The 16,830-nt window shown below is 34.7% G+C and overlaps 1 protein-coding gene across 7 annotated transcripts in view; it reads right to left on the bottom strand.

Annotated features, from left to right (window-relative positions):
- Positions 1-16,830, bottom strand: part of LOC118198493 (uncharacterized) — a 140,266-nt gene that overhangs the window by 54,107 nt on the left and 69,329 nt on the right. The window lies entirely within an intron of this gene.

Here is a 16,830-nt window from a genome sequence, read left to right as displayed (position 1 = left end):
ACCCTGGCCTTGGACATCAAATTGGTTATTATTAAAATTCTTAAGTCTGTTTCCAAACAGTCGAGCCACCTAAGTTAAAGTATTGTTCATTGTTAAAGTATTGTTCATTGTAGACAGAATCATTCAAAAAACAAAATTTTTATTATGTTATTCAGAAATTAATCGAAAATGTCCTGTTCTTCTTCTTCAATGGCCAGACAGCCCAGGATGGGCCCTTGCCTTCCTCAGAATCGAATTCCAAGCTCTTCTAACCCTGGCCTTGGACATCAAATTGGTTATTATTAAAATTCTTAAGTCCGTTTCCAAACAGTCGAGCCACTTAAGTTAAAGTATTGCTCATTGTTAAAGTATTATTCATTGTGGACTGAATCATTCAAAAAACAAAATTTTTATTATGGTATTCAGAAATTAATCGAAAATGTCCTGTTATTCTTCTTCAATGGCCAGACAGCCCAGGACGGGCCCTTGCCTTCTTCAGAATCGAATTCCAAGCTCTTCTATCCCTGGCATTGGACATCAAATTGGTTATTTTTAAAATTCTTAAGTCTGTTTCCCAACAGTCGAGCCACCTAAGTTAAGGTTTCCCTCTTTTTCGGTTGCCGAATGGTCTGGCCGAGACGATCTTTCTAGTTACTTGATTTTCATCCATTCTGCACAGATGTCCTGAACATTTAATTCTCTGAATCCTTATATATTTTACTATATCTATTTCTTTAAAGCATTTATAGAGTTCAGAGTTAGTTCTTCTTCTCTAGATATTGTTACATTTTATGCCACCAAAAATTCTTCTCAAAATTTTTCTTTCAAAGACAGAAATAATACTTTTAGCTTTTTCTGTCATTGTCCAGGTCTCAGCAGAGTATGTAAGAATGGGTCTGATTAAGCCTTTGTAAATTAAAATCTTCGTTTTTCAGATAATGAAATTAGACTTCAAGTATTTTCTTAGACTGAAAAAACATCGGTTAGCATCTGTGTCTCTACTACGAATCTAAGGCATTAAATCATTGAGAGTATTAACCTCTGATCCTAAATATTTAAATTTGCTAACAGTTTCAAAATTCCCAATTTCAAAACAGGGATTGCTGTTATTACCACATGGCATGCATTTAGTTTCATTTTGGTTGATTGCTAGATGCATTTTGCTGGCTGCAGCCTCTAGAGATGTAAGTCTCTCTAAGTGACTCGGGACTGCGTGCGACTATGTAAGTATCGTCAGCAAACGCAAAAATCTGAACAGATTTGTTAAAGATAGTTCCACCAGTATTAATGTTGGAGTCTTTTATGATTTTTTTGGAGGGCAAGGTTAAAAAGCGACCAGGCCAGTGCATCACCCTGTCTGAGCCCACTTGAAACAACAATAGGCTCAGAAAGATTATTCTGGATTTTAACCCTAAGTTTTGAGTCAATAAGAGTAATGGTAACCAAATTTATAAGTTTTTCAGGTATTGCAAATTCTCTCATAGCTTCAATTTAATATTTTCTGTTTATTGAATCGTAGGCAGTCTTAAAATCAACAAAAAGGTAGTGCATTACAATGCCATATTCATTAGTTTTTTTTCAAAATTTGCCTAATGTTAAAGATTTGTTCTGCTGTAGATCTTCCTTTGTGGAAACTACATTGGTAATCACCCACATTATTTTCTGTATAAGTTACAAGTCTACTAAAAAGAATATTGGAAAATAGTTTCTAGAAAACACAAAGGAGACTGATTCCCTATAGGGTGTACATTCCAAAATGTCTCCTTTTTTATGTATAGGACAGATGATGCTCAGTTCCAATCTTCAGGTAAAACTTCTTAGTTCCAAACTGATTCTATGAGGTAGTTTATTTCCTCAATGTTTTGACCTAGAGCACTTTTAATGAGTTCTGAAGTAATTAAGTCAGGGCCTGGGGCCTTGTTATTTTTGAGCTTTTTAATTCCTTCTCTAACTTCTGCCAAAAATGGTGGCGGGATACTATCGGTATTTACAGAGGTATTTGGGTAGGTTGAAGACCCATCCAGGTATGGTCATTCAACAAATTACTAAAGTGCTCATTCCACCTGTGGAGTACCTTTTTTCTGTCATTTAGGATGATGTTGTTTTTATCTCTACAGGCAGTAGTTCTAGGCTTAAAATCTTTGTGGCCAAGATTAATTTCACGATAGAAAGCACGGCTTTCATTGGACCCCCTCAGATACAACATCCTTAAATAGGTTGTCATGAAGAAGCCTTTGGATCTTCTTCTCCTGTTTTCTAGATCTCTCGTATTCCTCAACAGAGAATATTGAATGTTGCTTTTGGACCATATTTTTATAAACAGCTCTTTTTGCTTGTGTTACAAGGAAGCATTCATTATCAAACCAATCCCTTGGTCTGGGTTTTTCCATATATCCCAGTGTGTTGTCAGCTGAGCGTATGATCGAATCTTTGAGCAAGCTCCACTTATTTTACAGCTCAATCATGTTTTTAGATCTTAGTTCTCCCCTGAGTGAGGACTGGAAATTTCGTTCAATTGCCTCAATTTTCAGTTTTTCAGAATCAAACTTTTTTTGCCTTTCTCCCCATATCTTTCGAGCATTTGAAATTTTAGCAATTAGTTTAGCAATAACCAACAAATGGTCGGAATTGATGCTAAAGCAAAGTTTAAAGAAATTAAACATTTAGCAGTAGTAGCAATGAAAGCTCTCTGAGTTATGTTGTGCAGACATTGAAGACAATAAAAGATTTTGAACTTAACCAATTTATTAACAATATAATATAGAATAAAAACACAAAAATAAATATCAACAATATTAGAGTATTAGGAAAAACATAACATAATCATCATTCATCAAATATTTTTACCTGTACTCCAAAACACTGGCATTCTATACAAACAAACAAAAAAAAAAAAAAAAAAGAAGATGTCCTAAATAGTGACTATGCAGCCTAAAAATAAACCTGGCTACCCTTTCAATAAGTCCACAATCAATGGTCAAGAAAACACATGAAAAATTTAAATGTGAAACCACTTAAAACCGGCCTAAATTCGTTTGACAAGGAGTCGTCGCCGCTCACGTATTTTTAATTCTGCCCTCATTGAAGAAACATGGACGCCGCCCACGGCAGTCACTCACAGGATAGCCCCCGGAACCGAAGAACTTCAATCTGGAACCATCATCTTGCAAACTGGAATCAAGGCATCCTTTCACCGGACTGCAGGCATCCTTTGGAAGGGGCTGGAAACCGCTCACTTACCAGCCTGGAAACCAGGAACTAGCAGGGTTGAGCCATATAGACCATAGACCATCGCGTTTATAAGAGGTGTACGACCTGTGAGGGCCTTTACCAATCTATTTTTGTTTCCGTATGGGATAATATCATCTGAGGTAAAATACCTGAATAATCAGGACTGAAGGAAATTCTCTATGTCTGTACTAAGCAGCTGTGGATTCTAATTTTGTGTGTGAATTTTCACCTAATTTCTGCCCTACAATATTTTTTAGAACATTAAAATAATTTCTATTTACATATTTGAATAATAATATTTTTCTACATCTTGTTTCTTTTCTGTATTTCTATATACAGAATATTTCACGATTTTATGTACATTTATTTTCCTAAAAGTAGTTTTTCCTGATTATATGCTAAATTTTCAAAATATCTACAAGTCCTTTCAAAATATATACAAGTTCATGAATTTTCACTTAATTTCTGCCCTACAATATTTTTTAAAACTTTAAAGATAATTTCTATTTTCATATTTGTATAATAATATTTTTCTACTTCTTGTTTTTCTTTTCTGGATTTCTATATACAGAATTTCTCGATTTTATGTACATTTTTTCCTGATAGTAATTTTTTCCTGATTATATGCAAAAATTTTTTCTTAAAATATATACAAGTCCTTTGCGTTTTAAGGTTCCGCTGAGGGTCGAACCGTTGATCTTAGGATGCACAGTGGTAGGGGTTTATCCCGCTAAGCTACCGGTTGCTTGTTGAGTTATCACCAATTGAGCCAGAGCGACGCGAGATACTTATAGCAGAAGTAGGAATGACGTCATCTCACGGCAACCAATCAGCTATCGGCACGAATCAGCTTTTCAGATGACGTAACATCATGCTTCGTTTTTGCATCTCAATTAAGTTGAAACAGTCCGTTCTCAATGCAAACAGTGGCAGCAAGAAAAGAAGTAGAAGTAACTACTATATTATATTAAAATAAGGACTAAACTAAATAAACATTTCAAGGAGGAGAGATGATGCAGTAAAAGGTTTAAAAATAAGCTATATTTTCCAACAAATGCCCCCCACATCATCATCTAAGACCTGAAATAAAAACCGAATGCCAGTATCTTTACAAAATTCAAAACAAGAATAAATAAATATCACAATTTCATTCAGAAATTTTTAAGAAAAATTTTCTTTGGGAAAATCTTATCCCATTATTCAAAAATTTTTACCGTAGCAAGAAAGTCCAACATGTTACAAAACAATACAAAGTCATATATATATGATCATACGCTCAGTACATTTACCCAGGGCCTTGGTCACTCATACAACATTCTACACTATACAATTTTACATTTACCTAATATCCATCATAATATGACTTATAACATATTAGTTTCAAATAAGCAAAACTCTTAATTTAAATACACACAAAAACAAATTTCATAGGCAAATTGTTCCACAAAATCTTATCAGATTATGCTTAGTCAGCGGTTTTGTCATGGGATCAGAAAGATTATCTTTACTTGGGACATATTTTAAATCAAAAATTTCCCTGTTCAATAGATCACGAATGAAAAATAGTTTCACATCTATATGTTTTGTCCTTGAGTTTTCAATGGGTGATTTTGTAAAACATAAAGCAGCCATGTTATCAGCAAACAATATTGGCCTCGAAACATAGTTACTTGCAATTTTAAACTGAATGCATTCATCCAAAATGTTTTTAAACCAAACTAATTCTTTTGCTGATTCAGTCATGGAGATAAATTCAGCCTCCATAGTAGATAAACTCACTCCCCTTTCTTTAAATGTACGCCAAGATATAGGTGATTCTCCCAACAAAGCTATTTGTCCACCAATAGACACCATATCATCCCTACTTGAAGCAAAATCCGAATCTGAATATATATTGAGCTTCAGTTCCTTGCATACCAGTTTGAGTTTGTGCTGTCTGGTATTGGAAACGTACCCTAACAGTTTAAGTAATCCTTCCCAGTGAAACTTACCAGGATTGCTTTGGAACTGAGAAAATATATTAACAGCATAAGCTATATCCGGACGAGTACGATTGCAAAGAAACGAGAGACATCCCAAAACATTTCTATAAGGATAATTCATCATTTCAGTCGTTTCTTCTTGTGTACTGGGACTTTGAGACTTTGAGTATTTCACACCTTTAACTATTGGAAGGGAAGTAATTTGTATTTTAAAAGACTTAAATCGATTAACTATGTCTTCTATATATAATTGCTGATGAATTATCAAATTCCACACCCAGAAGCTTTCTTGTTTTAACTAAAATTTTCAAATCAAAATGTGAACTCAGGACTTTTAATATCCTTTTGGCCTGAACTTCACTTTTCCCAAACACAACTATATCATCAACATAAACCAACAGAATGACAAAATCTTTAAAACGATAGACACAATTACACCACTCAAACTTGATGAACCCTAGGTTACATAGTGTTCTATCCAACTCATAGTACCATAATCGGCCACTCTGATGCAAACCATACAAGGCTCTATCTAAACGACACACAAAAGTTTCTTTATCTCGCTCCACAAAACCCTGAGGTTGGGACATGTAAATTTCCTCTGATAAAGAAGCGTAGAGATAGGCACTTTTCATGTCACATTGTATATTTGCCCATCCAAGGTGTGCAACTAAAAGGAAGAAAAAGAGCCTTATTACTGAAAAGTTGACTACAGGAGAGTAGGTTTCATCATAGGTATCGTATTTAATTTGCCGATAACCCTGAGCCACTAAACGAGCTTTAAAACGAACAATGTTTCCAAATTCATCACGTTTAACGTTGAAAATCCACCTGCAACCTAGTGGAGTCTTGTCTTTAGGAAGTGGAACAAGATGCCATACCTTATGCTTTCGCATGTTGGCCATTTCCTCTTCCATTGCCTCTATCCATTTAAGCTTTTCCGCAGATTTCATTGCCTGGTTATAAGTGTTTGGAATTGAAACATCTAGTCAGCTATCTCGGGTATACGACGTTGAAGGAGTACCAGTTGGGTCGATTTCACCACTATAAGTATTGCTTCCCTTGAAATCAAACAAGGTAGGATCATACTGAATATTATGTTCAGTGCAATACCTTTCTACATCATTTGGTGATCGTAGTCTTTGATTAGACCCCCTCTCAAAATAATACACATCCGTACGAGTGCCGTCTGGCCTTGGAACAGGTTTACGAAGCCAAGTTACTTGTCTCAATGTAGATTGAGTATCAGTGCCAATTGTAGAAGAAGGTACATTGGTATCGGTTCTTTCCTCTATTTCAGGAAAATAGCCAACTGGAGTGTCAGTAGATTGGAACTATACCCTTTCTTCAGATTCCAAGTCAGGAAGGGTGCCCAGTGCAGCTCCACTGCCATTTTTCTGCATTCCAATCGACTCTTTAAAAGTAGCATTTAGGGTTTCTACTACCTTTTGCTCATTTTCCAACCAAATCTTGTACCCTTTTGTTCGTACACTGTACCCAATCAATCGGCCCTTTGTTGCCTTTGGATCAAGTTTAGAATTTCTTTCAGCCTTTGGAATTCCCACATAGGCAATCGTTCCAAATGCCTTAAGATGACGTACTGATGGTTTCCGCTTAGTGTATAATTCAAATGGGGTTCTATCTTGGACCTTATGACAAATTCTATTAAATGAATATGCAAAATACATTACTGCATCTGACCAAAATTCGGAACTCATTCCACTATCGTGTAAGATTGCACGTACATTATTTAGAGCTGTCTGATTAAATCTCTCACAAACTCCATTCTGTTCTGGAGTATAGACATCTGTAAATTCGTGCTTTACACCATTTTTATTACAATATGACCTGAATTGATCATTATCATATTCTCGCCCATTGTCAGTCCTAAAGTATTTCAACTTAAGGTTCAAAGATCTTTCCGCACGTGCTATATGCCTTTCAAATACTTCAAACACCTGACTTTTCTCCACAATGGGGTACACTACCACATAACGAGAATATTCGTCAATAAAGGAAACGAAATAACGTTCACCATTCCTACCTGGAATGTTAATAGGTCCCCATACATCAGAGAAAACCCTTTCAAGCGGTCTCTTTACTTGAATACCTTCTAAGGGTCTATAGGAGATTCGTCTTTGCTTATTGATTTGGCAATGTTCACAAAACAAATTAGGTGAGTGCTTTAACACAGGAAGACCTCGAACTGAATGTCTCTTACTAGTCCTGACAATAGTATCATAATTTATATGACCAAACCGACCATGCCATAATTCACTATTATTATGCTGAACTGTGGATGCCTCAAATTTTACAGATTTGCCCCCCTTTTCGATTATTTTCGGGAACACATGATAGTTACTTCCTATCAACTTAGCCTTGTACAAAGTTGAATTCTCATCATCAGTAACTTTAATTTGCCCATTTTTACCATAAAATCTCGCTCCATTGATATCCACCCTAGGTCCAGATATTAAATTTCGTCTCAGTTCAGGTGAATATAACACATCTTTAAGCAAAATAACCGTATCCCCAAATTTCATTTTAACAGTACCCTTCCCATGAATTGGAAAAGTTACCCCATCAATAGCTACTAGCATATTCTCATTTTTCACAGGAGAAAAAGTATCAAACAATTCACGATTTTTACAAAAATGATGAGATGCAGCCGTATCAAAGATCCAACTATCATCATTTTCTTCCAAATTGTTAACATTGGCTTGAGCTATAAAATGGGACTGTGCATGGGAATTATTACTTTTACTCAACTTGGGTTTATTCTTACACTTAGAAGATGTTTTATTACTACTAGATACAGCTGAGGAAACAGAAGAAGCAGGTGAGGGTGATCTGGAAAAATTACCTCTCATTCTACAGTATTTTTGAATATGACCTGGACGGCCACATTTATAACACTTGAGCCCTTTAATCTGCTTAAATTTGGGTTCACAGTGAGTACTTTGTATTTCTATAGTCTTGTTGGAGATTTCCCTATCTATCTCTCTTAAATTAAGATGCGTTTCCTCTGCTAGAATTTCAAGTTCAACATTTTTAAAAATGAACTTTTCATCTGGCCACCTCAAAATATTCTGAACTACTTGATCAAATTTATCTGGAAGGAACCTAAGAAACTGGAAACATATATATAAGTCTCTTACAGCCTGATTAATATCAGCTAACTGTTCAGTTACGCGTTTTAAACTAGAAGAAAAGAAACTAATACTTTCATTTGGCTTGATTTTGCAATTTAAGAACTCTGAAAACAGGGACATATGTCTTGACCTATAATCTGGCTGGAAATATTTGGCAAGCGTGTTCCATGCCACTACCGGGTCATCAATTTCACATATCAAATTTCTATATTCAGGGCTTACATTCATATAAATTAACGATAATGCCAATCGACTTCTATTTTGATAGTCGGCAATATCTTTTGTAATACCCTTAACATCGTCTAAATCAGGACATTTTTCAATAACTTTGACCAAAAGCCATGCATTTTTTTCATTCAAGACAAACTTCATATCTTTGGACCATGTAAAATAATTACATGCATCAAGTTTAGCAATATTATGCATGACACTAACAGTAGCCATATTTGAATTTTAACAAAAAACCGCCCCCAATCTCTTAAGTCCTAAAATAACTTTAAACTTCAAAAGTCTGCACTAAAAATAACTCAGGAGCTACTGGGCCCATAACCAAAATGATGCTAAAGCAAAGTTTAAAAAAATTAAACATTTAGCAGTAGTAGCAATGAAAGCTCTCTGAGTTATGTTGTGCAGACATTGAAGACAATAAAAGATTTTGAACTTAACCAATTTATTAACAATATAATATAGAATAAAAACACAAAAATAAATATCAACAATATTAGAGTATTAGGAAAAACATAACATAATCATCATTCATCAAATATTTTTACCTGTACTCCAAAACACTGGCATTCTATACAAACAAAAACAAAAAAAAAAAAAAAAAAAAATGAAGATGTCCTAAATAGTGACTATGCAGCCTAAAAATAAAGCTGGCTACCCTTTCAATAAGTCCACAATCAATGGTCAAGAAAACACATGAAAAATTTAAATGTGAAACCACTTAAAACCGGCCTAACTTCGTTTGCATAAGGAGTCGTCGCCGCTCACGTATTTTTAATTCTGCCCTCATTGAAAAAACATGGACGCCGCCCACGGCAGTCACTCACAGGATAGCCCCGGAACCGAAGAACTTCAATCTGGAACCATCATCTCGCAAACTGGAATCAAGGCATCCTTTCACCGGACTGTAGGCATCCTTTGGAAGGGGCTGGAAACCGCTCACTTACCAGCCGGGAAACCAGGAACTAGCAGAGTTGAGCCAGAGCGACGCGAGATACTTATAGCAGAAGTAGGAATGACGTCATCTCACGGCAACCAATCAGCTATCGGCTCGAATCGGCTTTTCAGATGACGTAACATCATGCTTCGTTTTTGCATCTCAATTAGGTTGAAACAGTGCGTTCTCAATGCAAACAGTGGCAGCAAGAAAAGAAGTAGAAGTAACTACTATATTATATTAAAATAAGGACTAAACTAAATAAACATTTCAAGGAGGAGAGATGATGCAGTAAAAGGTTTAAAAATAAGCTATATTTTCCAACAGGAATCACAGGTGGCGCCTTGATAAGTTCTAACATCCTGGATATCCAAAAATGCCTAGAATCAATGAGTACGTGATCAATTTGATTCCAGGCTTCTCCATCAGGTGAACGCGAAGTCATCTCATGTATTCTCTTGTGGCTGAACATAGTGCTTGAAATTATCATGTTGTGTTCAGCAGCAAAATGTACTAGTCGTTATCCATTGTTATTAGTACTATCATGTAAGCCATGCTTTCCAATTGTTGGTCTAAATTCATCCTCTTTACCCAATTTAGCATTCATATCCCCCATGACAATTTTAATGTCATGCTTGGGACAAGATCTGTATGACATAGAAAGTTCCTCATAAAAAATTTCCTTCTCTTCCTCTTCCTTGTCCTCTGTAGGTGCATGTCCATTGATAATACAGTCAAAAGTCGTTAAGCCGGACTCATCGGGACTTCGGCGATTCCGGATTATCGATTTTTCCGGATTATAGATCATCAGTTTAAATTTGGTAAGATTTAAACTGATGCATGTAGAAATTACAAAATTTAAAATATGAAACTGTAATTTATGAAATAAAGAACAATTATGATCTAAAGGGTATCAAAATTTACAAAAAGAAAAAGCTTAATATTTATTTGTTTACTTTATTAAACATTTCTTTCAATATAAGTTGTTTAAGTTGCTTCATTTCATGTGACAATACTTTCTCTTTAATTCTATTAAACAGACATAATTTCTTGTTTAGTTACAAAGTTCCGCTGTTCAAGTCCTATAATTGCTGTGTTGAGAATACAGACTAATTTGTGAATTAAAATGTTTTCGTTTTCAATAACCTCTCTGTCACTTTCTTCACTATCGGAAGCGAATTATAATGATGAGGAACTTGATTTAAATCATATCAAAGACGGAGTACATCGAGATGAAATACTACATTTAGTAAAAAATTATAAGCCAAATAAAATAAAAACATCTGCCCTGAAGATAAGGATAGTGCTGACAGATCAACTTCCAATTCATTGTGCGCCACGGCTTTTCTCCCCCCATCTGCTGCAGAGCAGCATGAAATTGATAAACAGATTTTGGATTTCAAAACATACTTTTGTTTTGTAAATCCTTTACATATTAGTAAATATGTATCGGAAATTCTATTTGACATAATCGAAAGTTCAAGCTCACTTTTATAAAATTGCTCTAAGAGTCTGCAAAAAATAATAAGCCGGATCCAATTCGTAGATTAAGGAACAACGAAATAGGAAGATTAAGGAACAACAAAAAACAGATTAAGGAACAAAAGAACATCTTATGTGCTTGCGCACATGCACATTCACAGCCATAAAGGTACAACTTATGCAACATTAACTGAATTAGATAATTTTGGCTTAGCTTATACCATCCGTTATACATTAAACGTGCATGCGTAAACATATTATGTGCTTGCGCACATGCACATTCACAGCCATAAAGGTCTTACGTGCATGCGTAAACACCTATGCGCATGCGTGAACGCGATGCATGCGCAGAAAGTTTGTAGCTTTCAGGTCTGGATTATGGGTGTCCGAATTAACGACTTTTGACTGTACTATAATTAAAAAACTTTCCCCTTAGCCGAATTTTGCAAAGTTGTGGTGACTGAGGAATAAAATCAATGACTAAGTGTTTTAAACTTTTGTTCGATAAGAAACCAGTACCAAAAACATGTTTTTTTCGCGTCACAGAGATAGTAAACAGTGTGGTTTCTTTTCTCAATAGCACCTTCCCCAAGCCATCGCATTTTCTGAATGGCAAGTAAATCCATATTATATTTTTCAAATTCTTTTACAAGAAATTGCAGTCCCCTACTGTAGTACAGTGTTCGGACATTCCAAATTCCAAAACGGAAAGTCCCTAGGCCATTTCCAAGTTGTTTTCCAGTAGAAGCGGTCCAGCTAATTCTATTGTAACATCAGAACACCCGTGTTGGGTACAAGAAAAGACAGGTTGGTTTTTTAAATATTTATTTTGAAAACTCACTAAGAAATTCTTGAATAAATATTAAATTAATTGAATCATTTCTGCCATAATTCATACAAAGGCTGCTGACGCGGGACGACACTAAAATGTGTCTGCTTTCACTCGTTTACAGCATCAAAAGCTTTTTACACAAAGCTCTTTGCTCGTTTTGTTAAAAACCTGGAAAGAGAATAATTAGACCCTTATGGGCGGAAACCACACTAGGGGGTTTACGCTATACCTTTCTTCAAAGTTCTGCTGTCCATTTTGTCTCTGAACAAAACAGGAAGTTCTCATTAAGCACCTGGAAGTCTGAGGGTGCATATGTCGGATCGTCACAACTCCTACCCTCCCTGGGCATTGGGGGGGGGGGGTTCAGTTCTCCAATTCCTAGTACCATATGCCAGCAAGTCTTAATAATAAAACTAACTAATAGTTATTAGTACTAATACCTTTTTTTCCACAATGCTGGGCTAAGTACAAAGGATAAACATAACAAGAACTATATTGAGGCCAGTAAAAAAACATATAATCAACATAATACTGAGAAATAAACTTAATTATACACATAAAAATAAAGAACGTATAATTTTCTGAAAAATTTAATATACAATATACATTCCGAAGTTTAATATTAATTATATATCTAGCCAGGCTGAAAAGGGAAACCGTGCATATTTTTAATTTTCCGTTTTCTGATAATCTCTCAATGGTAACCCAACAGCTGAATGAGAACGGCTACATTTGACCTCAAAATAAGCATGTGCATTTAATTTGGCATTAACATCAGAAAAAACTACTACATTATAAGTTGGATTTACATCATTCATGAAGTAGCTATATTTAATCCCCTTTGACCCTTCAGTATCAGGCACTAGAATAGATAAATGATGAACTGGGGATTCTTCTAATTTCTTTGGTAAATTTACACTACTCGGTGTCTTGGGCAATTCTCCTATGGAATTTTTAGGCATTTGCAAACCTTCCGAGTCTGGTTGGTATGAAATATTTGGCATATTTACAGTTTCTTGTTCATGCCGAACCAAAAAGGAAATTCTTAACTTGTACACATTTGCCAAAGAGTTACTGTGATCGTCTAACGTGACTAAGTTTAAAGATGGTTTTACAACATCACTTTTTTTTTTGTAGGTCAGACAATTGCATCTTGTCTATAGTAAGTAGTGTCAGGTCGTTCACCTCGGTTTCAGGCAGGGCGAAATTGGCCTCCTTCATCCCTTTTGTTGGGGACGAAACTTCCCCTCTTTCAATAATGAGGGAAGAATTCTCGCTTGAGGGTTCGAGTTCCATGCGTTCAGACTCCAGTGGACAACTTTTCCCAATTTCATTTCTTAATTGACTCGGAGCTCGAGTTTCCACCATGTTTACTTAAAAGAAAAGTTTATCATGTTGATTTACTGCTAATTTTTCGGCGGTTCTGTTTCCTAACAAATAATGGCCGGGGTCCAATTCCTTTTGAATGACTGCTGCTTTTGTTGTTACTTGGCCAAAAGTTTCTTCTATTGTAATGTTTGCTAAGGGTAAACAATTTGGGGCCTTTTCAAACGGGTGTTTTACCCAAACCATCTCGCCCGTCAGCATTGAAGCAATAAGATATTTCTTGCATATTACGTCAATGCAAGACCCGGTATCTCTCAAAACTGGAAGATCAAAACTGTTCACTTTATCCATCGTTAGATACGGGGCTACACAATCTTCTTCAATCTCCTGGACTCTATTTATGATAAACTGAGTTTTGAGATCCCTTTTAACTTCCGGACATTGAGGCCTTAAGTTTTCGGTTGAACCACAAGAATAACACTTAAGTGGTCTTCTCATATCAAATTGACGCTCATTTTGATTCCGGAGATGTTCCTTTTTGTAAGAGGCATATCTATCTTCCCCTCCAGACTGGTGACTCCAGACTTTTGTGGATCTCTTGAATTTAAATGATTTTATTTCCCCGTTGTGACTCAGAACTATGGACAGGAGATATCTTCTTCCGAGTTTTACGTACGTTTTCATACTCTTCTAGCATTTCTGCTAATTTATCTGGAGTCGTTATCTTCAACCATTCTTCAATAAAGTGCTGCCACACTTTGATATTAAAGCATCAAAAGCATTTTACACAAAGCCCTCTCCTCATTTTTTTAAAAACCTGGAAAGAGAATAATTAGTTCCTTATGGCCCGAAACCACACTAGGGGGTTTCCGCTATACCTTTCTTCAAAGTTCTGCTGTCCATTTTGTCTCTGAACAAAACAGGAAGTCTGAGGGTGCATATGTCTTATCGTCACACTATCTTTGGATTTCTTAACAGCAAACGGTGAGATTTTTTACGGGGTGGGGTAGTTAGCCCCACCCCCAACCTGGAGGACCAGTCCCCTGATACCCCAGAGGCAGTGTGCCCGGCTACACCCCCAGATGCTGGGTACCCATTTTAGTCACCTTTTATGACATGCATGAGCTACATTGGGACTATTCTTTCACACTCGGTCACCACACGGCTGGAAAATGTCCTATTAATGCATTAAAATTTTATTTGTTTGAGTGTTTAAACTGTATAAAAAATATACATAAATAACATCGCATAACCATTGACTAAAAAATTAAATTAAAATTTTTAATTTGTAGATGTCATCTATATTTTTGTGATTAAATTTATCTTTTTTAGAATCAATAAGATTAAAAACACAGCAAAATTGATTTTATGCTTTGCATTAATAGTTATTTTGTAGCTGGAAGACATATTTGGAATTAGAAACATCTTTTGTTAATTATGCTAGGAATATAAATGTTTATAAAAACATTAAATACATATATGACAAACTATACCACTGAGATAATTTACAAAAGCAGGATAGCAGTTATTAAAAAGACATAATATTCATATTGCTCAGTTTGTTACACTAATAAAAAATGTACTCATTTAAAGATAAATTATATATTTTATGCCTTAGAGATGGCAAAACACTAGAAATAGTTAATGCTTGACTATATCTGCAATTTCATTAGCAGTGAAAGACAATTTTTGAATTTAATAAATCAAAACTGGACTGGAGGATACATAATTATGAAAAACTGATGCAACTTGAAATTAATTAATGTATTTTTAAACAATGATTTAAATTGAAAAATTAGCAGATATACCATATAACTTAAGAAATTATGCACATTATAATTATGTCATAACAATAAAATGACATAACAAACCGGCAAAAAAGGAGCTGATTTTGCACAATGAGAGTGCAAGACGCAAGGCTCACACTTCTGACTGCTATTCACTAATACGGATTTCGGCTTTTACTCATTATACTATAAGTCCCCACACATGGCATTTTTGTTTCAAAAAACTGAAGCAGCATTTAAGTGATGATGATAATTTAAAGGATGGCATTCAGAAATGGCTGAAAGCCTATGATAAAAAAAAAAAAAAAAAAAAAAAAAAAACTTCTTCAACGCTAGAATCTAAAGCTTAAACAGATTATTGTGTTAAATATAATAAACAAGTTTGTTTCACACAGTGTGATAATGATGCTGGCAATGACAACGATGTCTACAATCTAAATAAAGTTCACATTATGATTGTTAAAGTAATAATCTGAATACATTAAACGTTCCTTTAAATACCCAATATTGAAGTCCCTACCAGGTTATTAATTAGGCTGGGGAAAAAAACTGCAACTTTAATGTGCTTTTAAATACCCAATATTGAAGTCCCTACCAGGTTATTAATTAGGCTGGGGAAAAAAAACTGCAACTTTAATGTGCAAAATTAATTAATGTATTTTTAAACAATGATTTAAAATGAAAAATTAGCAGATATACCATATAACTTAAGAAATTATGCACATTATAATTATGTCATAACAATAAAATGACATAACAAACCGGCAAAAAAGGAGCTGATTTTGCACAATGAGAGTGCAAGACGCAAGGCTCACACTTCTGACTGCTATTCACTAATACAGATTTCGGCTTTTACTCATTATACTATAAGTCCCCACACATGGCATTTTTGTTTCAAAAAACTGAAGCAGCATTTCAGTGATGATGATAATTTAAAGGATGGCATTCAGAAATGGCTGAAAGCCTATGATAAAAAAAAAAAAAAAAAAAAAAAAAAAAAAAACTTCTTCAACGCTAGAATCTAAAGCTTAAACAGATTATTGTGTTAAATATAATAAACAAGTTTGTTTCACACAGTGTGATAATGATGCTGGCAATGACAACGATGTCTACAATCTAAATAAAGTTCACATTATGATTGTTAAAGTAATAATCTGAATACATTAAACGTTCCTTTAAATACCCAATATTGAAGTCCCTACCAGGTTATTAATTAGGCTGGGGAAAAAAACTGCAACTTTAATGTGCTTTTAAATACCCAATATTGAAGTCCCTACCAGGTTATTAATTAGGCTGGGGAAAAAAAACTGCAACTTTAATGTGCAAAATTAATTAATGTATTTTTAAACAATGATTTAAAATGAAAAATTAGCAGATATACCATATAACTTAAGAAATTATGCACATTATAATTATGTCATAACAATAAAATGACATAACAAACCGGCAAAAAAGGAGCTGATTTTGCACAATGAGAGTGCAAGACGCAAGGCTCACACTTCTGACTGCTATTCACTAATACAGATTTCGGCTTTTACTCATTATACTATAAGTCCCCACACATGGCATTTTTGTTTCAAAAAACTGAAGCAGCATTTCAGTGATGATGATAATTTAAAGGATGGCATTCAGAAATGGCTGAAAGCCTATGATAAAAAAAAAAAAAAAAAAAAAAAAAAAAAAAAAAACTTCTTCAACGCTAGAATCTAAAGCTTAAACAGATTATTGTGTTAAATATAATAAACAAGTTTGTTTCACACAGTGTGATAATGATGCTGGCAATGACAACGATGTCTACAATCTAAATAAAGTTCACATTATGATTGTTAAAGTAATAATCTGAATACATTAAACGTTCCTTTAAATACCCAATATTGAAGTCCCTACCAGGTTATTA

This window comes from Stegodyphus dumicola, chromosome 2 (genome assembly GCF_044657685.1).
Source record: "Stegodyphus dumicola isolate Sdum_Otavi_A_Nest chromosome 2, ASM4465768v1".
Classification (NCBI taxonomy): domain Eukaryota; kingdom Metazoa; phylum Arthropoda; class Arachnida; order Araneae; family Eresidae; genus Stegodyphus; species Stegodyphus dumicola.
Note: the sequence above shows the minus strand (reverse complement) of the source record. Positions and strands in the feature narration are given on the sequence as shown.